The following is a 23,932-nucleotide window of genomic DNA, read 5'->3' on the forward strand; positions in this document are numbered from 1 at the left end:
CCCCCCCTCCGCCCCGCCTCCGGCTTATTCCTCCGAGCAGAGGCGCGGCACCAGGTTCCGCGTTTCCCTCGGGGCTCTCCCGACTCACGAGCGCAGAGGCCGGCGCCGATAACAGAGAGAGGAAGGCAGTTGGGGGGAGGGGGAAATGAGCAGTGCGGTGGCAGGAGGGGGGAAGAGGACGAAAGGGGAGGAGTCTGGGGGCGCCGGAGGAGACGACGCCTGGCTCTGCCCCACCCCTCCAGGATGGAATCCCGCTTCCCCATTGGTCGGCACGCGACGCCAGTCTCTCCCCGCCTCGACGACGAGGCCGCGCCCACCCATCTCTTTCGCTGCTCCCCGCCCCTTTACCGGATCTCGCTAGTGTCCGCCAGGCCGTCTCCTTCATCCTGAGCTGAGCCGGAGCCCGGTAGTCGCACGGAAAAGGGAGGGCAAAGCGGCGGCTGCGGCGGCCGGGAAGGAGCATTGTCTGGGCAGGTGGAGGGGATACGTTGCCCCGCAGCTAGCAGCACCACCTGTCGCTAGGCGAGGAGCCCGGTAAGGACCCGTGCGGGCGGCTGCTGGGTTTCCGGGCGGCGTGAGGGGAAGAGGGGCTGCCCTCGGCCGGAGTGCGTGGGACCCTGGGAGCGGCGGCGGTCACGGCCTCCTGCTCCCGCCCCGGCCTCCAGCGCCTCCCCAGTGCCCCCGCCTGGCCGGGCGGTCCTGGGGCCGGGGAGGGGTCGTACGCCCGCTGCTACCTCCCGGCAGTGGCGACGCAGGTACCCTGGTCCAGGGGTCTAGAGGATGGAGGGGGGAAGGAGGGGAGGGGCTCGGGCCAGGGACCTCTCTCCCTCCACTCTCCCACCTGTGACCTCCTGCGACCTCCGGCCGCCTTCCCCTGGATGCCGGGATAGGTGAGGCACAGACTGTCTTCGCAAGAAAAAGAGCAAGAGCATCCCTGCCCCCCCCAACCGAGCGTGCCTTCGGAAAGCCATCCCGAAGGTGGGCATTTCTGTCAGATTAATTTATTTGGTGTGCCCCTGTGACCCCGAGAGAGGAAGAACACCTTCTGGTATTGGGATTCATATCTGCCATTGAGGGACAGGTGGTTGTTTTGTTTTAGATGGACAGGCCTGTTTTAGGAAACAAAAGTCCAAAGAAAGAGATAGTTCAGAGAAATTCAGATTCGGTTGCCTCTATTGGATGGGCAGCAGGTGGTTAGTTTTGGTTCGGTTTGGTTTTGCCTTTCTAGGGATACCTTGTGTGTCAAATTTCCTTGCCCCTAAGGATGAAATATCCATTCTTGATTCCATGCATGTGTTTGTGGATGATAATAATGAGTCTTTTTAAAAAATAACAATAATTGCCTTTGGTGTGTATGCTGTCACAAATATGAGCAAAATGATAAACTGCAATAGAGATACTTGATTAGGAATGTTTTAGGCTTCATAAAATGATCACTCTAGCAGAGATCCCAGCAGTTAAATATAGCTTTACAATTTGTATTCATGTTTTAATAGTATCAATAGCATCTTGTAACCCTAACCCTTTTAAATCACAAATATCCACCTCTTTTTATCTTTCTCAAAGCACGTAGAAGGTGGAGAGGAGATAAACATTACTATTCAGAAAATATTTAACTGCCTTTTTTTTAACTACAGAAATCAGAATGGACTAAATCTACCAAGTTGTTTACTGATTATTTTGATATCACATAGTTAAATAATTGGCATAAATTAAGGGGGAAAGCAGGTAAATTAGCAATCATTTTATATTAGAAACTTTAAAGGATCAAACTTGTTTTTAATTTGTTATTTTGTAAGCTGCCTTTTAACCTGTAGGTGGCTTTTTTTTATGACAGTTACAAAGACTAGAAAGTTAGACATACGAAATGGAACTGCTGACATGGCTCTAACAATAAAATGACTAGAAAATGTTGGGCAGTGTATTTTTAGAGCAGAGTTGTACATTCCTTTTAGAATTAGGACAAACTTTTGCACGTAATATATTTGAAAGAATCATCCTTTTAATACTTATCCTTCAGTTTTCTCTGGGATCAATGTAACAGCATAGACCAATTCAAATTTCAGCCCAACATCCATCCCCTTTTTCTTGGGATTTTTTTTCAGTGGCCTTCCACATATTCTTCATGAAGGAAACTTAACAAACTTGAAAGGCATATAATATACCATAAAAATATATAACATGCCTTAATAAATAACCTGATTTAAACCTGTTAAAATATTTATATTATATCAGTTATATTACATAAAGCATTTGCATAGAATTGATTTGATCTATAGCAACTCTATGAAGTAGGTAAGGAAAATAGCATATATTCCCACTTTATGTGTGAAGAAACTGAGGCTCAGAAAGATTAAGTGATTTGTCTAAGGTCATATAGCTAATAGAGAGTAGAGCTGGGGCTTGAACACAGGTCATGTGACCTCAAATATAGAGCTTTTGCAGTTAAATGCCTATTTATCAGACTAAAAATTATTCTAACCAAGAAAACTTTAGTCAATGTTTTGAGTGTTCCCAGTTTTAATTTCCTTAAATTTAAAGGAAACCTAATAGGTTTCCTTCTGTTCTGCCCTTCCACTCTAACTAGAACTGTTTATTTATTATTTATGTTTAATTTTAGCTTGCTGTTAAAACACTATGAAATTAAATTCTAATAGGCTTATGTAATTTTAAAGCTAGAAGATTAAGGTTTCTTTTGTATATGTAAATTGGTGTAAATTGTAGAAGGCCTCAATGGCTGTGCTAGGATTAAAATGCAATTGAGGCCAAAATTGATGTTGTTATCCTTTGAAAGAGTGGAGCATTAAGTAAAAATAACTAGCAGGAAAAATATGCTTGATTGTATTATATAAAAAGTAGCAAAACTTTATTTAAAAAAGACCATTTTAGTTTCTTGAATGTATCTGTTTCATCATTTTGATAAATGCTACATATTTCCATTTAAGCTATAATAATGAAATTAATATTTATAAATATATATAGTGTGATTGTTTAGTATAAAGTTCTTGGCTGAATTCCATGTTATATTTGTTGTAAAGACCTTAATCACAGGGAAGTAAAAGTATTTTAGAGTACAGTAGAGTTTTTTTGTTACATTATGCCATAATCAAAGGAAGTAATAGTATTTTGTCTATTTAGCTCATATGTAACAACCCTGAGGTTCCTCACTGTTAAGCATATTTTTATGGTGGTTTGAACAAAGGTCTTGTCTTAAGTACTCTTACCCTTAAAAATGTCTTTGATAAATTGCTATGAGTTTCCAGGACTCAAATATAGATGGACCTTGTTTTATACCATAGAAATAGCTTTTACTGAAAGATACTATCTATCTATAAGATAGATAGCTTTTACTGAAAAGCTGTATGAAAGTGAAATTTTTATGGAATTATGTTTAAAGTACATTAGAGCGGTAGCCTCCAGACTTTTTTTTTGGGTAGGCAGTGGGGTTAAGTGACTTGCCCAGGGTCACACAGCTAGTAAGTGTCAAGTGTCTGAGGTCATATTTGACCTTGGGTCCTCCTGACTCCAGGGCTTGTGCTCTATCCACTGCGCCACCTAGCTGCCCCTCTCCAGACTCTTTTGATCACATATTCTTCTCAGTAAAACATTTGTAAACATGTATACCCCAAACATATATTTGTCTGTTTGTGAATTACATACATATATGATTGTGCTACTAATTATATATATATAAAACTATATGACAAAACATACATATAAATATACTGATATAAATATCTATTTATATGTAAACGTACTAATGTAAAATTATATATTTATATATGTATAAAAATATATTGACAAAAATTGAAATAAGAGAGAGTAAGATAAAAATGATAATGATATTTGATCCTAGAGTCGATAGAGAACTAGAATTTAGCAAATAGGGTTCTGATATAATCAGACCTGCACTTTAGGAAAATAGCTTCTATCTTGAAGGATGGATGGGAAGGGGGAAATGAGACAAGGAGCCCTGATGAGAGTTGATGACAGCATCAGCTAGGATGGTGGTTGTGTGAGTAGATAGAAGTGGGCAGATGTGAAAAATATGGAAGTAGAAACAAGAAGATTTGGCAGTTAAATGCACATATGAGGTGAGTAGAGTGAGGAATTGAGGATGATACTGAAGTTGCAAACCAGAGTGACTAGAAGGATAATAAAACCCTAACAGTAATAGGGAAGTTCAGAAGTTAGGTGGGTTTAGAAAAAGGATAATGGAATGAAAGTTGCATTGCTGAACACAGCCTATCTATGCCTGTTCTTCTGGTGCTATTCACTATCCCACTGATAATGGAAACAGGGTCAGGAATTCTTATCTGCCCTGTATGGAGGACCAGCTCCTGCAGCCATGAGGTGATTCTGGGGGGTTAGGGTATTGGGCGCACTGGAAAAAAGAGGATTTTCCTGGCAGCATCTGCATAGCAGCTGTGCAGATGCCCAGGCTGGGTTTTAGGTTATGACAGCCCTAGGAGCCACAATTGCTGCGGAAGTGGGGAAGAAGTTGAGAGTTTATATTGCTGGAAGAGAGGCTTTGGGGTAGTGTTGAGTGTGGTTATGTTGGAGACAAAACCCCATAATTGTCTATCACCGGGAGGGTGAGATTTGACTCCTCTTATCACCCTGGATTAGTTGATTGGATACCCTTTGTAGTCATTCCATAGCTCCACTTTGTAGACACAAGGTATTTACAGACAAATTACTATGTCTCTCTCTGTTTCTTTTTATTTCTCTCTCCCCCCCCCCACTTTTCTCTCTCTGTCTCTGCCTCTCTCTGTCTCTGTGTCTCTCTCTCTCTTTCTCCCCTTTCCCTTTCTCTCTCCCTCCCTCTCTCTCCCATACACACACACACACACACACACACACACACACACACAGTTGCGCACACATAGAAATCTGGATATTTATTCTGTACTGGATTTGCTTAAAGGAGTGTATTTATACTTCCTCCAGCAATAATAATGGCTCAGATTTCTTTAGTGTTTTAAGGTTTTTTCCCACAACAACTCAGTGAGTAGGTAGTACTGTGTTTTTTACTCCATTTTACTAAAGAAACAAACTCAAGTTAAATGACTGACTTTTCCATTATTACATAGCTGCTGTGGATTTGAACTCCAAACTGTACCACACTACCTAAACAAACCGAACAGATGATTTTGAAATTTTATTGAGCCGCTAAAGAGAATTCATTGTTACATGATAATTTTATGACAACTCCAGAAAACTTAAATAGATTTTGAGGCAGCTTGGCATAGTAGATAAAGTGGTAGGAGTCGGGAAGAACTGGCTTTAAATTCTGCCTTTGACTCTTACACTAGCTATGTGACTTAGGACATATCAGTTAGCCTACTAAGTTGTAGTTTGTGTTGATGGAGGGAGTTCCCATATTGGAGATACGCACTGCAGTAACACAATTATAGCTCTGAAATTACAGATCCTTCAGGGCCTTTGTTGAATAGACTTAAAGGAATTTAAAAATGTCTAAATAAAAGATATTCTTGTTTTCTATATTGATGTCTGTGTTTGTAAATAACATCAACACTCCCCCTAATGTTGCAACTTACTAATGATAAAAGAAATGTCAGGTTTAACACCTCCAAAATTGAACTCATTTTCTCCCCTGAACCCTTCTTCAAACTTCCTATTTCTGTTGATAGTGCCACTGTCCTCTCATTTACTCAGGTTTAAAGTCCCGTAGTCATGATTGTTTTGATTCTTCCCACTCCTTACGAACAATTCATTGGTTGCCAGGTCCTTTTCATTAAACCTCCACATCCATCACCTCTCCATTTTCAGACCACCCTAGTTCTAACCCTTTAGCTCTAAAACTTGTATGAGCCTATTACAGATTGAATACAACCTACCTTCCCAGCTTTATTCTTTTTATTAATTCTTTGTTCCAACCAAGCTAGTTGTCCTCATAAAACTTGTTTAGAAAACTTATCTTTCTTTAAGATCCAGCTCTTACAGCCTTCTGTAATTTTTGAAGAGCTAAGCAGATTATAAATTCATAGACTTGGAGCTCGAAGGGACTTTGGAGGTTGAATCCAGCCTTTTCATTTAACAGATAAGGAGACTGAGGGCCAGAGAGATTGTGATTTGCACAAAGCTAGTAAATGCTAGCAGCAGGATTCTAGCTGAGCCTTCCCAACACCCAAATCCTGTGCTTTATGCACTAAACCATTCTGCTTCTCATAAATTGTTATACTTTTTTTCTTCCAAATAATTCTATTGAGTAAAGATGCTCTGTGAAGTTCTGGGAAATTATACCTCAAAGGAGACTTCAAAAATATGTTACTTATGATACTTAAATACTAAGTATTGTAGGCTATAGGAGCATAGGTCTGGAGCTAGCATGTATCTCAAAGACCATCTTATCCATCTTCCTCATTTTACATTTGAGGAAATTGAGGCCTAATGGGGGTTCAAGTTACTTTTCTAAGGTTACACAGTTGGTAAGCATCAGAATCAAGATCTGAATTCAGGTCCTTTGATACCAAAGCTGGTGCTCTTTCAGCTAGAATACATTGTGAAAATGTTTAATTTATGCTTTTTGAATGAAATTTCCTCAGTTTCAGAGATTTTGAATTTTATTCTTTGAGTTCTGATAATGGCCCTTAAAATAACAGTCCTTCAAAGTTTTATTGCTTTTCTTTAAATGGATTTTATACTCTGTATTTGTGGATAATATGAAAGTCCACATAAATTTTGTATGCTATCTGAGGTATATAGCTGTGAAACCACTTTAATGAGTAACAGCTTAGCATTAAAGAAGTCCATTTGTAGCCTGAACCCTGTGGTTGATCCCATCTTTGCTAATGACAGTGCTGTGTTCAGAAACACGACATATTCTGTAAGTGAATGCCTAGAACAAATGCCTCAAGTCTTGTCTGCGTCAAAGACAAGCTTCATAATGGAGCTTCATTAATAATGACTTCAGTGTTGTAGTGGGTCACATTTTAGCAAATAATTGAAGTATACTTTTAAACATTCTGTAGAGTTGTAAAGTGGAAGCCTTTTGTTTCACATGAGTAGAACAAGCACAAACTATAAGTTTTTAGATTTCATTTACATGGAAAAATATTTTTGTTAATATAAGCTAATTAAATGATTAGCTGTAGTTTGTTTTTTTAATTACCTTCTGCCTCTGCTAGTCCTAATAGTGCTTATCACAAAGCTACGGAGGGGAGAAAAACCTGGAATCACTGCAAGCAGTTTTACTTCCCCTTAGAGAATTGTTTGCCCCTTGCTATAGTCTTACATGACTTGTAAAACAATCAAACAGATTTTTCTGCACACTGATTATAACTCTGAAAACCTAGTTTAAGTGAGGAGGGGTTGGGGGTGGCATTGGTGGGTCTTGGTAATCTTATTAGTAACAGAATCACCATACTTATACTGTTTGTGGCTCTACCTTATATGATCCTTTATTCCCTGGATCAAGCCGGTAATAAGCCTCTGTGTATCCTTGGAGATATGGGAGCAGAATGTGGGGTAACTCCCTTAGGGTGTAGAAGGAAGGGAACATTTTCTCGTATCTGTTTAAACCTCAGTGGGATTGCTCTCTCTTACTTTATGACAGTTGTCTTTCTATTACTAGGATAGAAAAGCTAGCTCATCATTTTAATAATTATTTTTAAAAATTATGATGTATAATATCTTAATGGTAGATAGATAGGTTATGTCCAAACAATGCCAGAATATTGAGATGAAAAGTGAAAAAAAATGCAAATATCTGAATATTTGGTAATTTTTTATATAGTAAAAACAGTTTTAGATTTTATTCAGATATTCTAATTCTTTAAATAACTTTATGATGATTATTATTCCTATTAAATTATGTTTTACATGTCACCAAGGATAAAGAATGTACATTGTCAAGACCATAATGACCCAGGCCCAGAATTGTACAGGACAGAGAAGGAACTGAATTATCTTTGGAAAACTGACAGCCCTTTTCATTTTTAAATGTTTTGTTGATGTCTTTTATTTTTGTACCACAGTCACTTCCCCCGTAGACTTCTGCCTTTTAACACATAAAAACCAACCAACCAACGTAGACATAACATCTTGAAAAGATTCAGCACTCCACTCCCTTAGTCCACCATCTCTCTGCTAAAAGGAAGTAGGATGTCTTTTGAAATTGGTGCTGTGGTTTATTTAAAAAAAAAGAAAGAAAAAGAAAAGAAAGAAAAAGACCATTGTGTTTAATCTGATTTCTGATTTTTAAGTATTGTTTTCTTTTACATTATTGTAATTGTATATATTATTTTAAAATGCCTTCCAGGCAATATGCAAGAAATTTATTGGAAATATGGTAACTTGTAGCTGCTGTTTGTGATTTAAAGATGATGCCAGTGATGATGTTAATTCATCATGAGACTATGTGCATGAAGAGACTTTGGTATAACAAATCCACACAGCATCAATATGATGAATTAATTTATCATTGTTCTTTCCTGAGTTTATTATGTTTTTAATAACCTCTTTGCTTATTTTCCCAAAACTTTTCTTTGAAATGAATTGCCGCTCTCCTGGTGCTATATATGGAGTTGGGCTGTTTGTTTAGCAGTAGTCCACAGTTGTATGTATACCATTCCATAAAGGTTTGGAATTCTAATAGATCGTCTGACCTAATGTAGGGGCACCTAGGTGGTGAAGTAGATAGAGTGCCAGTCCTGGAGTCAGGAAGACTCCCTGAGTTCAAATCTGGCCTTAGACACTTAATAGTTGTGTTATCCTGGGCGAGTCACTTGACCCTATTTGCCCAGTTTCTCATCTGTAAAATGAGTTGGAGAAGGAAATGGCAAACCACTCCAATATCTTTGCCAAGAAAATCCTAAATGGGGTCACAGAGAGTGGGACACAGTTGAAAAATGACTAAAGTAACAACAACAAGGTCAGCCTATCCTTCCCAACAGGGAAGGATTCAGCACTACCTTATTCACTCCTTCCCCCTCACACCTAACAAAGCTTAACAAACTTTAAGGACCTTATAATATATGCAGAGCACCATTAGGTGATAGAGGAGATGAATCAACCAATCATCAAGCCTTTCTTAAGTTCCTGCTACATGCTCGGCACTAGGGATCTGAAGACAAAATGAAACAATCCCCTCCATCACATAGCTTACTTTCTGTCTTGAGAGATAATACATCAACAAGTATATTCTGAGTTAGGGAGAGTTGGGGTGAGGGAGTTTTTTTAAACTGCCCTGAGAGGGCAGCTAGGTGGTGCAGTAGATAGAGCACTGGCCTTGGAGTCTTTTTGTAGAACAAGGAAATCTAAGAGGCAGAGGTGATGAAGGACTGAATTCAGGCATGAGAGATGGCCAGGGTGCCAAAGCAGGAGACAAAGATGGAATGCCAGCTGGGAAGAGTTGAAGGAAGAATAGTTTGACCAGATTGTAGATTACAAGAAAAGGAATAATGTAGAACAGTTTGTAAAAGACTTTAATGCCAAACAGAGGAGTTTGTATTTTATCCTAGAAGCAATGGAAAATTGTTGGAGTTTATTGAATAGGAGTCTGACATGGTCAAACCTGTAATTTAAGAAAATCATTTTGTCATCTATATGAAGGACAATTTGCAGTGGGAGAGAGACCAATTAAAAGGCTGCTGCATTAGTCTAGGCAAGAGGTGATGAGCTAGAGTAGTATGGTAGTAAGTCATACTAATAGACAATGTAATAGAAGTAGAAATACAAATAGTAATAGCTAACATATAGCTCTTACTGTGTGTCAGACACTGTGCTAAGGCACTTTGCAATAATCTCATTTGAGTCTCACAAACAAACCTGGAAGGTAGATGCTATTATTATACCCATTTTACAGATGAGGAAAGTAAGTTGTGACTTGCCTAGGGTCACACAGCTAGTAAGGCTGAATTTCAGGTCTGGTCTTCATGACTCTAGGTCCATTATGCTACCTGGCTGCCTCAAAAACAGTCAAAAGATTGAAAAAAATAGAAGAAAATATAAGGAATCTCTTACCAAAACCAATTGATCAAAGAGAGAAGATTTGAAAATCATTGGACTAGGTGGCACAGTGAATAGAGCACTGGCGCTAGAGTCAGGAGGACTTTAATTCAAATCCAGCCTCAGACTAGCTGTGTGACCCTGGGCAAGTCACTTAACCCCATATCCTAGTCCCCCATCCCCCCCCCCCCAAAAAAACTGCCCCAATACCTTAGAACCAGAGGGCAAAGTAAAAATAGAAGAGAAATAAACTGGTTACCTCCTGGGAAAAAAACAAGCAACAAACAAAGTAAAACTCCCAGGAACAGTATAGTCAAAACCTAGAGCTTACAGATGGAAGAAAAAATATTGCAGACTGCCAGAAAGAAAGAGTTCAAGTAATAAGAAGCCACAGGATCTCCCAAGATTTTAGCAGCTACCACAATTGGGAGCAAGAGCTTGAATTATATTTCAGAAGGCAAAAAATAGACATAAAACCAAGAATAATTTACCCAACAAAACTGAGTATAATCCTATGAGGGGAAATGGATTTTTAATGAAATAGAAGATTTCCAGGCCTTCTAATGAAAAGAGCTACACAAACTTTAAAATACAAACATGAGGTAAAGAGATACATAAAATTTGTAAACATGAGTGAGCAAATATAATGGACCAAACAAAGATGAATTGTTTGGAAGATGATTAAAGTATCTCCTCAGAACCCTCATATCAGAGTTCATAAAGGGAGACCAGTAAGACAAGAGGACCAAAGTGTGGTTATGTTTTGTTTTGATGGTGTTAAAATAAGAAAGGAAAGGTAGGGGGAAAAGGAGGGGAGAGGGAGGTGAAGTTGGGAAAGTTGGAGAAATGATCACTCTTAATGAGGGTGGGTAATGAGGATGAGACGCAAGAATGAGCAGTCCCTATCTGGACTATTCAGAGAAGGGAAGAATACACATACATAAATTTGGGTGTAGATGCACATTTCATTCAACTGGGAAACTGGAGGGAAAAGGAAGGGGCTAGAAGGGGGAATAAAAGGAAGGGATTAGTCATAAGCAAAACAAACTGTGGAGGGTAGATTATGGAGCAGAGTTTTAAAGGTAAAAAAGAACAAGAACGCGTGATTGGGCTCTGGGTGCAAGAAAGAAAAGAGGGACAAGGGAGTAGAAGCAGATTAATACACTAGTGTGCTCAGCACACTCTTCTTTTTAAAAGAGAGGCCAGGAAACAAAGAGAAAGGAAAGTATAAGAGAATAAGATGGAGGGAAACACACAAGTAATGATCATAACTGAAAGTTATCAACTCAACCATAAAGCAAGGATAGAAAAATGGATTAGAAAACAGAATCCAGCAATATATTGTTTACAAGAAACACTTAAGTGTTTTTGTTTTTATTATGTAGCATGTGTCTTAACAATAAAATGATTTTAAAATATAAATGGTGTGTTCATTTTAAATCCTGTGTATCTAATAGGTTATTTCTTTCAATAAATGCTCCATTTTCATTCCCAGTAAAAGTAATATTAATAGCAGCCCTACCTCATTAAGGCAGTGCATTGAAATACTTTTTTAGTAGCAAGATGATACAGAGTATTTTTACTTTCTCTTTGGTCATGTGATTTAGTGGTTGAATTTTAATTGAGTAACACCATCACATAACAATAAATTATAATTTAATTAAAATTAATGTCAAAAATGTTATCCAAAATATGGCATGTGATATGATGGATATTCTCTTTTTAGTATTCTGGCCCTTCCTGTTTTTTTCTTTTTTTAGTGAGGCAATGGGGGTTAAGTGACTTGCCCAAGGTCATACAGCTAGTACGTGGCAAGTGTTTTGTCTGAGGCCTGATTTGAACTCAGGTCCTCCTGACTTCCGGGCCAGTGCTGTATCCACTGCGCCACCTAGCTGCCCCAAGTAAATTTTTAAAAATGAAAAATAAAGTTCTCAGGATATAGCTGCATAGTCTGGCAAAACAAATTCCCATATTGGCCACATCTGAAAATAAATCTCTTTCCTCATTTTAAGTTCATTACATCTGTGTGAGGCGATGAGGGGTGTGTTTCATCTTCATTCTGTTCGACTTGTGGTTTATCATTGTATTGATCACAGTTCTAAAGTCTTTAAAAGTTGTTTAAGAAATACTTGAAGCATAAGAATTCATACAGTTAAAATGAGAGCCTTGAGCAAAAGCTAATATTGTTCACCAGAAGTAAAAAAGATAGGAGTAGCAATCAGGGCTGTGTGACCCTGGGCAAATTACCTAATCTTGTTTGCCTCAGTTTATCTCTAAAATGAGCTGGAGAAGGAAATGGCAAACCACTCCAGTGTCCTTACCAAGAAAACCCCAAATGGGCTCACAAAGAGGCAGGCATGACTGAAAATGACTGAACAACAAAGCAATCAGGATCTCAGAAAAAGCAATAGCAAAAATAGATGATTAAAAGAGATAAACAAGAAGACTATATTTGCTGAAAGGCATAATAAGCAACAGATTAATGTCAGTCACCAAATGCCATAGCATCTAAATATTTAAAAGAAAAGTTAGATGAGTTATAGGGAGAAATAGACAACAAGACTATAATAGTTGAGAACCTCAATTTACTTCTCTCCAACTTAGATAACTCTAATAAAAAATAACCCCCCCCAAAACAAAGGAGTAAAAACAATTTTAGAAAAGTTAGATATGATTGATCTTTGGAGATTATTGAGTGGAATTAGAAAGGAGCATATCTATTTTTCAGCTGTGTATAGCCCCTTCACAAAAAATGACTATGTGTTAGAGCATAAAAACTTCACAAATGTTAAAAAAAAAAAAGCAGGAATATTAAACATCTTATACAGACTATAATGCAATAAAAAGTATTTTTAATAAAGGGCCACTGGAAAAACAATTAAAATTAATTGGAGACTAAACTTAAAGAAGTGATAATTTCATCAAAGATGTCAACAGTGAGACAACATGCAAACTTTTTTAGGATGCAGCCAAAGGAGGCCTTGGGGGAAATTTTATATACGCTTTCATCAGTAAAAGAGAGAACAGATCAATGAATGGGCAGAGAACTAAAAAGCAAATAAAATCTAAAAAACTAACAAATTAAAAGACCCCAATTAAATACAAAAATAGAAATTCTGAAAATTAAATCAGGTCTTGAATTCAGGTTTTGAATTCAGGTCAAATTTAGGTCTTGAAGGTCTTCCAGATTCCAGACCCAGCATTCTGTCTACTGTGCCACCTAGCAGCCCTCTGGCTCGAATGTAGAGAGTATGTGAAGGGATGTGAAATAAATCTGAAAGTATAGAAAAGAGCCAGTTTGAAAAGGGTTCTTAAGTGCCAAGCCGAAGAGTTTGTTTTATCCTAATAGCAATAGGCAGCCGTAAAAGATCCTTGATCAGAAGAGCAACATGGTTAGACATATGCTTTAGGAAGATTATTTTGGCATCTATATGGATGGACTGGAGTGGGGAATGACTAGAAGCCAAGAGTCCAATTAGAAGGCTGTTACAGTAGTCCAGATGAGAGGTGATAAGGACCTGATCAAAGCTGGTAGTCATCTATGTGTAAAGATGGGGAAAGAAGCTAGACATGTTGTGGCGGTAGAATTTTATGAGTTATCTAAGTTGGAGAGAAGTAAATAAAATAAATAGAAATCCAGGCACTCAGTCCCAGTCAACCTGAAATTGTTAGTTGTCCATTCAAAGCCATGTGGTACAATAGAATAATAGATTGAGATTGAATCCTGTTTTTGACATTTACCAAGTATGTGACCCTGAGCAAGTCATATTACCTCTCTGATCCCCAGTTTCTTTACCTGTTATTGGAAATAGTAATGACTATAAAACCTATAAATCCTTACAGGATTGTTTTATGAGAATCACGTGAGATAATTTACATAGAGTCTTTTATAAATATTAAAGTGCTTATAGAAATGTCAGTATTATTAGTTACCTCACAAGGTTGTTCTGAGAAAAAAATTGTATAAATATAGGATGTAATTATCATGCGATTATAGGCATCCTTAGTGGCTTCTAGCAAGATTAAGGGAACCTATGGTGTTAGGGCACTGATATTAGAGTCATGAGAATGTGGGTTCAGATCCACCTTAGATATTTAATATCTGCATAACTCCTGTCCTTCGGTTTCTGGCCTTCATTTTCCTCATCTATAAGATTGTACACAGGGATCTCTGAGGTGCCTTTCAATTCTAACTCTCTGGTTCTAATCACATAATTTTGTGTTAAATTGAACTGTTTTTAGCTTGGGCAAGTCATTTAACTTCACTGGGCTTAAGTTTCTTCATCTGAAAAAGGAGGGAGGTGGACTAGATGCCTCTGAGATGCACTTTAGCCCTAGAGCTCTGATCCCAGGATCCCTCAGCAAAAACGGCAGAGGTTTTGAGGGGCAGGATGTTACAAACGTTATCAGGACTCACTGTATTAGTTGTTTTAATATACGCGTGGATACTTCCTCAAACTCCCTAATCTGCCACTTCCTCAATCTCCTTAAGTCCCATGTTCTACTTCTCTATTACACATCAGACATGCGTAGAGATAGTCACATTAGATCGTGCCTGCACAACATACGGCCTCCCAAAGGATTTCAGGCGGCCCTTGAAAAATGTGGAGGGTGTAAAAGAGAACAAAGATGTAATGAGTGCTGGGCACAATGCCCAGCTTAACCCACCTTCCACTAGCCACTGTTGTACACTCCCTTCTGTTTGCCACATGACCCACAGCAACCAACCATTGTCTCTCTGATTCTAGTCTGAGAGGAACAGTTTCATGACAAATAAAAATCTTAAGTAATAAGTGTAATTAATTGATACTAATTGAAGTGTCCCTTTCTTAAAATACGGTTATTTGCAAAATAGCTTAATCATTAATTATACCTTTACTTGGAAAGTGAGCCACTAAAAACCTATCTGCAGCCCAAAGAAGTTTAGCCTGTTTTAATTTTAACCCCATCCCTACTGCCAAGTTGTACAAGTCTGCATTAGATGTTGTCTTTATTCACAATTAGAAACTCTAACATTCCCCTATCTGACTTGTTTCATCCCTAATCAATTTCCCTAATCAAGACCTTCTGTCCTTCTACCTCCTTCAGTATTTTCTCAAACTGTTAGCGCTACTCTGGATTTCATCTTCCTCGCTCTCCGACCATAACCCACTAGTAACCCATATCTTTTCTATGTTGTCCTCTCCTGAATCCCTTTCCTCTTTGTCCTATCCCTGCTTTTCTCCTGCCAAACCTGTGTCTTGGGTTATTCCCAACATTGGTCTCCTGTACTCTTATTCATGAGCCCCTGAACAAAGTTGAAGGAAGTTCCACAACCATGCTGAATGGTTACACTATAAAATAATGTTATGCAACTTAACTAGGCCGTCACAGCAGCAAGCCACTTGTTTTATTTTTCCCTTAATTGATTCCCTGTCTCCCCACTGAAGCTATTCCAGACCTTTTCTTTCTTCCTGAAGTCTGCCCCCCTCATACCTTTTCCTCTCCACTTTTCACAATTGAAGGCCTTCCCTCTTAATTTACTGAGAATATTGTGGTCATTTGATGTAAGTGCCCCCTCCTCCCTTTCTCTTCATTTAAAAACCCTTTACATCTTCCCCCAATTCTCTCTTCCTTCCTCATGTCTCTGACAAAGAGGTGCAGCTTCTCCTTGCCAAATCTAACATTTCTACATGTGTGCTTGATGCTACACTCTCCCATCTTCTATAGCAGGTTGCAACTTCAGTCATTCCCACTCCACCCTGAATCTTCAGCCTCTCCCTGTCAACTGATTGTTTCCCTACTGCCTTCAAAACATGCCCAGGTTTCTATCTTAAAAAATCCTTCACAGAATGATCCAACCATTTTGGAGAGCAATTTGGAACTATGTCCAAAGGGTTATAAAAATGTGCATACCCTTTGACCCAGCAATAGCACTTCTAGGGCTATATCCCAAAGAGATCATACAAATGGGAAAAGGACCCACGGGTACAAGAATATTCATAGCAGCTTTTTTTGTGGTGGCAAAGAATTGGAAATTGAGAAGATGCCCATCAATTGGGGAATAGCTGAGCAAGTTGTGTTATATGAATGTAATGGAATACTATTGTGCTGTAAGAAATGATGAACAGGCTGACTTCAGAAAAACCTGGAAAGACTTGTGTGGTCTGATGCTGAGTGAAGTGAGCAGAACCAAGAGAACATTGTACACAGTAATAGCCACATTGTGCGATGACTAATATTGATAGACTTAATCCTTCTCAGCACTACAAGAATCTAACTCATCTCCAAAGACCTCATGGTGGAAAATGCACATACGAAGAAAGAACTATGGAGTTTGGATGCAGATCAAAGCATACTATTTGCTTTTTTTTTTTTCTTCTGTTGTGTTTTGTTTCCTCTTTCTGGTGGTTCCTTTTGGTTCTAATTCTTCCTTACAACATCACTAATGTGAAAATATGTTTAACAGGAATGTATATGTATAGCCTATATCAGATTGTGCCTCATCTTGGGGAGGGAGGGGGAGAAAAATTTAAAACTCAAAAACCTATGGAAGTGATTGTTGATAATTCAAAATAAATAAATTTAAAAAGAAAAACCTTAACAAGACCCTACCATCCTTCAAGCTATCATCCTATGTCTTTCTTCCCCTCCTCAGCCAAACTCTTTGAAAAAGTTATCTACCGGTTCCAGAGAACTCATGATGGAAAATACTGTCCATATCCAGAGAAGGAACTGATGGAATCTGAACACGGATCACAGCATACCATTTTCATTTCATTTTTTTTGTAGTTATTTTCCTTTTCTGTTTCTTCTTTCATAACATGACTAATATAGAAATATGTTTTACATGATTGCACATACACATTAAATTGCTTACCATCTTAGGCAGAGGGAGGGAGGGAGATAATTTGGAGCTCAATTTTTTTTTTTAATGAATGTTAAAAATTGTCTTTATGTACAATAGAAAGAAATAAAATACTATTTAAAAAAAGAAAGAAAAACGTTGTCTACACTCACTACCTCTAGTTCCTCTCCTCTCCTCAACCTTTCTTAGTTTGGCATCCAACCTCTCACTCCAAAGTTACCAAGATCTCTTAATTACCAAAGCTGATGATCTTTTCACAGTCTTAATCCTTCTTGACCTATTGTATGGCTTCTTAATCTAAGGTTTGTGGATTTCAGGGAGAATCTATGAGGAAAAAAATGCATCTTTATTTTCACTAACCTTTGGTTTCTTTTGTAATCCTCTGTATTTTATTTTATGCATTTAAAAACATTATTCTGAGAAGGGGTCGATGGGTATCACCAGACTGTCAGAGGAATTCATGACACAGGGTTAGGATGCCCTGATCTTTCTATTGCACTTGACACTGTTGACACCCTCCAACCCCTTACTCAGTCTTCTTTGCTGGGTAATCATTCACACAGGAGTGTTGCCCAAGGTTCTGTCCTAGGCCCTCTTCTTTTCTCCTTTTAAGTTCTCTGTCTTGGTGACTTTATCTGCTCCTGTGGGTTTAACACTCATCTTTATGCAGGTGACTCCCAGATCTTTAATCTTTGATTACTACTTGCCTGTGCAACTGAACATTTCAAACTGGATATCCTGGGGACATTTCAAATTCAACATGTCTAAAACTGAACTCAATCATTTTTGCCCTAAACCATATTCTCTTCCATCCTTCTTTAATTTGGTCAAAGGCACCACCATCCTTCCACTCTCTCAGCTTCATAATCTCAGCATTAGCCTGGCCCTTCCTCACCCTCACACATGCACTCAGTTGCCAGACCTTGCTGCTTCTGTCTCTCAATATTTCTCATATTTTATACGTTTTCTGCATTCACACAGCAACCACCTTAGTTCTAGACCGCATTATCTCTCACACAGGTTATTTCAGCAGCCTCTTAATTGCTGTCTTTGGCCTTAGTTCTGTTGTCATTTCCAGTCTATAGTATTACTGCCAAAGTTGGTTTTTTTTTTTTTTTGGCTAGGCAGTGGAGTCAAGTGACTTGCCCAGAATCACACAGCTAGTAAGTGTTATGGGTCTGAGACCGGATTTGAACTCAGGTCCTCCTGAATCCAGGGCTGGTGCTCTATCCATTGCACCGCCTAGCTGCCCCCAAAATAATTTTTCTTAAGCAAAGTTCTGACCTTGTAACTCCCCTAATACAGCCAATTCCAGTGGCTTTCTATTACCCATAGAATAAAATATAAATTCCTTTCTTTAGCTTTTTAAACCCAATTACAGCTGACCACAGTTTATCTTTCCACCCTCATTAAACATTATTCCCCCTCACATACTTGGATCCAGACCAACTGGTCTTCCTTTTTTTGTTCCCCACACATGATAAATACTCCAGCTCCCATCTTCACACCTTTGCATTGATTGGCCAACCTCCATGTCTGGAATGTTTCTTACCTCTCCCTTATAAAGTCTCTTTTCTTTTAAGATGCAGTTCAGACACAACTTTCTGTATGAAGTTTTTCCTGATTCCTCCCAGTTACTAGTGCCTCCTTATGTTTAACTGCATTGTATGTATTTGTATTAACTTTATATTTATGCTGAATATAATTTTATATGTACTTATGTCCTTCATTAGAATGTAAGGTTATTGCAAGTAGGTAGTATTTCATTCGTTGTACCTGTTTCCCTTACACCTAGCACAGTGCCTGGCACATAGTAGTCACTTAATAATACTTAGTGATTGATTGATTTTACTTAGATGTTTTTCTATATCTTGAGGACAGGATTTGACAGTAAGGGAGGTATGTATCCAGAAATGGCTGTGATAATTGCTCTAATTGATAAAAAGTGTGCTGACCATACCTTCACCTGCTTTGCCAGTAGATATCTTAAATTTAGTATGTCCAAAATGGAACTTAGTATCTTTCCCCCCCAAACCTTCCGTACTTTACCCCTCCTTCCCCTTCTTTATTAGTGTAGAGGGCAAAACCATCCTTCCAGTCCCTCAGGCTTGCAAACTAAGAATCATTCTGGACTCATCACTGCCTCTCACCCCCCACCCCACCCCTCACCCCCTTCACAGCTATTGTCAAAACTTTTCAGTTTCACCTTTGCAATATTTCTTGAATTCACACCCTCCTTTCTGACACTCTTACACTTCTGGTGCAGTCCCTCATCACCCCCCACCCCTGTGTTACAGTCCCTCATGACCTCACACCCTGATTATTACAGTAACCAGCTGGTGGGTCTGCTCGGCTCAGTTCTCTCTCTCCACTCCAATCCTTTCTCCATTCAGCCACTAAAGTAACTTTCCTAAAACACAGTTCTGACCATGTCTGTCTCACACACACACACACACACACACACACACACACACACACACACACACTCTCTCTCTCTCTCTCTCTCTCTCTCCCCCCCTCCCTCCTTCCCTCTTCCCCCTCTCCCTTTCCCTCTCTTCCTCCTTCCCCAAATTCCAGTGGCTTCCTGTTGCCTCCAGGAGTAAATAACAAATGCCCTTGTTGGCATTCAAACCCATTCATAATCTGTGACATTGGCCTCCTGACTGTTCCACCAACAAGACACTCTCTCTCTCAGTTCTGGACATTGTCTCTGGCTGTCTGTCATACCTGGAAAACTCTCCCTCCTCCATTCCTACAACAAACCTCCCTGGCTTCCTTTAAGTCCCAGATAAAATCCTACCTTCTTCAGGAAGGCTTCCCTAATCCCTCTTAATTCCAGTGCCTTCTCCTTTTAATTATTTCCCATTTATTCTGTGGATAGCTTGCTTTGTATATATTTTTTTGCATGTTGTCCTCCCCTGTTAGATTGTATCTCCTTGAGGGTAGGGACTATCTTTTTGTATCCCCAGCGCTTAGTCCAGTGCCTCACATAAATAGTTTCAACAGTGTCTAATTCTTGGGGGCCTGGTACATAATAGATGCTTAATAAATGTTTATTGATTGATTGATTGCCAACAAGAAGTTTATCCAAAGCTCATGACATTAAGGGAGAAGGCTGGAGAGTGGTAAAAAATATGGCAGTAATTAATTAGTTCATATGTTCTCCACAATTATATTCAACAGAAGGCACAAAAGAAGCTGACAGTGATGTCAGCTGTTGTTGATTTGGTACTACTTGTAGAAAGTAATAACTTTTAATGATTTTCATGTCCATGTTTATCATAACTATATAGTAGAGCATTAAGTTATAAGGTTATAAGACAGTGTTATATAAGTTATATATAACATATATACACTTATGTATGTTACATGAATTATATGTAATATATTTGTATATGTATATATGTAAGTTATAAGTCAGTGACAATGACTGTCACTTTTTTACATTGTATATACATTATGGCCTTGCAGGAAGCAAGCAAGATTTAAAGCTACATGGATGTATTTGAGTCTTAGAGTCTTTATCATAGTGAGGAGATAAATTTAAAGGATATTTTGAGGTTTTTATGGAGAGTATAGTTTGAAGCTGAATTTTTAATAAACAGATTCAGATTGTGCTATACATTAAACTTTATTCGGGTATGTGTGTGTGTTGTCTACGTACTAGTACCCTCAGGACCTGATTGAGTTGATGGTAGGTTTTAATGATACCTAATTTTACCCATAAGACATATGAAAGAATGTGACTCATATATTTTTAAAGATCTAGGTCATTTATGCAGGTTACCTTCTTCATTGAATGATGAAGTCGCCCACCACAAAGGCCCTGCTCCAAGACCTTATCATCAGATTGTAGCAGTTATCCCAGGTTCTGAAAAACTGTGCTGATAGAGTCCAAGATCTGTCAGGTTCAGCCATGTTAGCAAGGCTTTGGGTATAGGCTCATTAATGAACTGTCTCCTTTCCAAGGGGCAACCCAGAAAAGAGTTTTAGGATTAGCCACATTTTTGTTCTGGTTTGGTTTGGTTTTTTACTGGACCTGTGATTTCATTGATGAATTGAATACTCCTGGTGAAAAAATGCTCTCCATTAATGCAGGTGAGAACCTGCTCTACAACTTACAATTGAGAATTGCTGGGAGAACTGAGAGGTTATGTTACTTGCTCAAGGTCACAGAGCCAATCTGTCAGTGGTGGGATTATCACCCAGGACTTCCTGACTCAGAGTCTGGCTCTCTGCTCACTGTATTGCAGGCACTTGGTGATACGTTTTTATTTGGCCATAGCAATCCATCAAACAGATCTAAAAACAAAATGACCCTCAGTCTTGTGTAGTCCCTCTCTGCTTCTCTACGGCTGGGGACAGAAAAAAAATGAGGCAGGTTGCCAAAGCTCTCACTTATTTAGTCCATCTATAAACATTAAACTGATTGTTGGTACTGTAATATGAAATCCTTGTCCATTGGCCAGAGTTGACATACTCCTGGAGGAACTGCATTATATCAGTCTTGACATTATTGTTTAAATTGAAACGAAAAGACGAAAGAAAGTTGTAGCTAAATGGAAAGACTGGCCCACAGATTCTCCTGGGAAGTGAAAAAAGAGGAATTGGCAGAGTTGGTTTTATTGTGCTTTAAAAGGGGGATGTGGGGGGAGGGGCAGCACGCCAACAGGGAAGAGAGAACAAATATCATGGGGTACTTGGTCATTTCATATTGCATTTCTCATGATAAACTTTGGCAAAAATACCACCGTGATTAAGGCAGTATTTTTGTTTAAGGTAAAGGTAAAAGTTTTATTAAAGATGAAGTTTAGCTAATGGAAATCAGTTGCTACCACCAGCAATTTATTACCTTATCTGGTAGAAAGAAATGAGAGCCAAGGACAATGCCAGTTTCACATATGAAAATTCTTTTATAAAATCTTAAAGTGCTTCATAAAATGTCAAGAAGGAAAAGAGTGAGTGAGAAATACAGAAAGCTTATTGAGAGATCTAGGTAAGCCATATCATCTTTTTTTAAAAATATTATTTTATTTTTTCCCCCAATTATATGTTAAAACAATTTTTTATATTTTTTTAAGTTTGGAGTTCCAAATTCTATCCCTCCTTCCCTCTGGCCCCCCTACCCCCCAATGACAAGCAATCCAATATAAATTATACATGTGCAATCATATAAAACATTTACATATTAGTCATTTTGTATAAGACAAAAGAAAGAAAAAATAGTATACTCTAGTCTGTATTCAGACAATATGAGTTCTTTCTCTGGAGGCGGATAGCATGTTTCATCATGAGCCCTTTGGGATTGTCTGAGCTGAGAATAGCTAAATCATTCACAGTTCTTCACTGTACAATACTGCTGTTACTGTGTCACCATTCTTCTTGTTCTCATTTCACTTTGCATCAGTTCATATAAGTCTTTCTGGGTATTTCTGAAATCACCCTGCTTATCATTTCTTATAGCACAATAGTATACCATCACCATCATATACCACAGCTTGTTTAGCCATTCCCTAATTAATGGACATCCCCTCCATTTCCAATTCTTAGCCACCACAAAAAGAGCTGTTTTGTACAAGTAAGTTCTTTTCCCTTTTTTAAAACATCTCTTTGGTAGTATGACGCTGAACAAGTCACTTAAGCCCACTGTGTAGCCAAAAAAAAAAAAAAATTTTAAAAAGGGGCAGCTAGGTGGCGCAGTGGATAGAGCGCTGGCCCTGAAGTCAGGAGGACCTGAGTTCAAATCTAGGCTCAGATCAAGCAATTGACACTTACTAGCTGTGTGACCCTGGGCAAGTCACTTAACCCCAATTGCCTAAAAACTAAAAGAAAAAAAATTTTAAAAAAATCTCTTTGGTAATGGAGTACTAACTATTGTGCTATAAAAAATGATGAATAAATGGATTTCCGAAAAACCTGAAACAACTTCCTTGAACTGATGCTGAGTGAAGTGAGTAGAACCAGGAGAATACTGTACACAGAGTAACATCAACATTGTGCGATGATCAACTTTGATAGACATAGCTTTTCTCAGCAATACAGTGATCTAAGACAGTTCCCAAAGACTCACGATAGAAAATGCTATCAACATCCAGAGAATGAACTATGGAGTCTGAATGCAGATTGAAGCATACTATTTTCTCTCTTTTTTTTCTTTCTCCTGCTTTTTCTCTTTTGTTCTGATTCTTCTTTCACAACATGACTAATGTGGAAATATGTTTAATATGATTGTACATGTATAGCCTATCTCAGATTGCTTGCCGTCTTGAGGTGGGATGAGGAGAGAGAAAAAAAATTGGAACTCAAAATCTTATAAAAACGAATGTTGGAAACTATCTTTACATGTAATTAGAAAAAATAAAATACTATTAAGTAGGGGGGAAAATACAGATTTTAAGAAATAAGTAAAAAAATAAAAATCTCTTTGGGCTACAGACCCCATTTAAGGGCTGAGACTTTCTCATGCCCACTTGTCCTTACGAGTGTCACAAATCTTCAGATTCCTTAAGAGTCTGGCCTGTGTGGTTCATCTGTGATAAATCTTGTCTTTGCCTGAAAGAAGACTTGGGTTGAATTCATTTGGGCAGGACCTGTGTGTCGGGATTTTGGAGTCCCAGCACCCCTAGCAAAAACATCTACTTTTGCTTCATTGACTACACTACAGCCTTTGACTATATGAATCACAACAAAATGTGCCAAGTCCTCAAAAAGATGAAAGTATCAGATTATCTTACTTGACTTCTGAGGAACCTGTATACAAATCAAGTAGCAAGTTAGAACTGAACGTGGAACAACTGATTGGTTTAAGATGGGAAAAGGAGTGCAACAAGGCTGTATAACACCTTATTTATTCAACTTATATGCTGAGTACATCATGTGAAATGCCAGGCTAGACAAATCAAAAGCCGGAATTAAGATTGCTGGGAGAAATATTAACCATCTCAAACATGCAGATGATACCACTCTGGTAGAAAGTAACGAAAGATCAAGAAACATCTTGATGAGAGTGAAAGACTTGAAGCTTAACATCCAAAACACTGAATAGATACATAAATACATATATACATCCAAACTAGAGATCAGAAGGACCTGAGTTTTAGCTTTTATTTAGTC

At 38.4% G+C, this 23,932-nt stretch overlaps 1 protein-coding gene across 1 annotated transcript in view; it reads left to right on the forward strand.

Moving 5' to 3' along the window:
- Positions 1-373: 373 nt before the first annotated feature.
- ME2 (malic enzyme 2) overlaps positions 374-23,932 on the forward strand; it is a 78,091-nt gene continuing 54,532 nt past the window's right edge. Inside the window, exon 1 of the mRNA XM_027869056.1 lies at positions 374-534. The gene's annotated coding sequence lies outside the window, so the exon portion shown is untranslated. The remainder of the gene's footprint in view (positions 535-23,932) is intronic.

The sequence above is a fragment of the Vombatus ursinus genome, unplaced genomic scaffold (genome assembly GCF_900497805.2).
Source record: "Vombatus ursinus unplaced genomic scaffold, bare-nosed wombat genome assembly UNPS02014791.1, whole genome shotgun sequence".
Lineage (NCBI taxonomy): Eukaryota > Metazoa > Chordata > Mammalia > Diprotodontia > Vombatidae > Vombatus > Vombatus ursinus.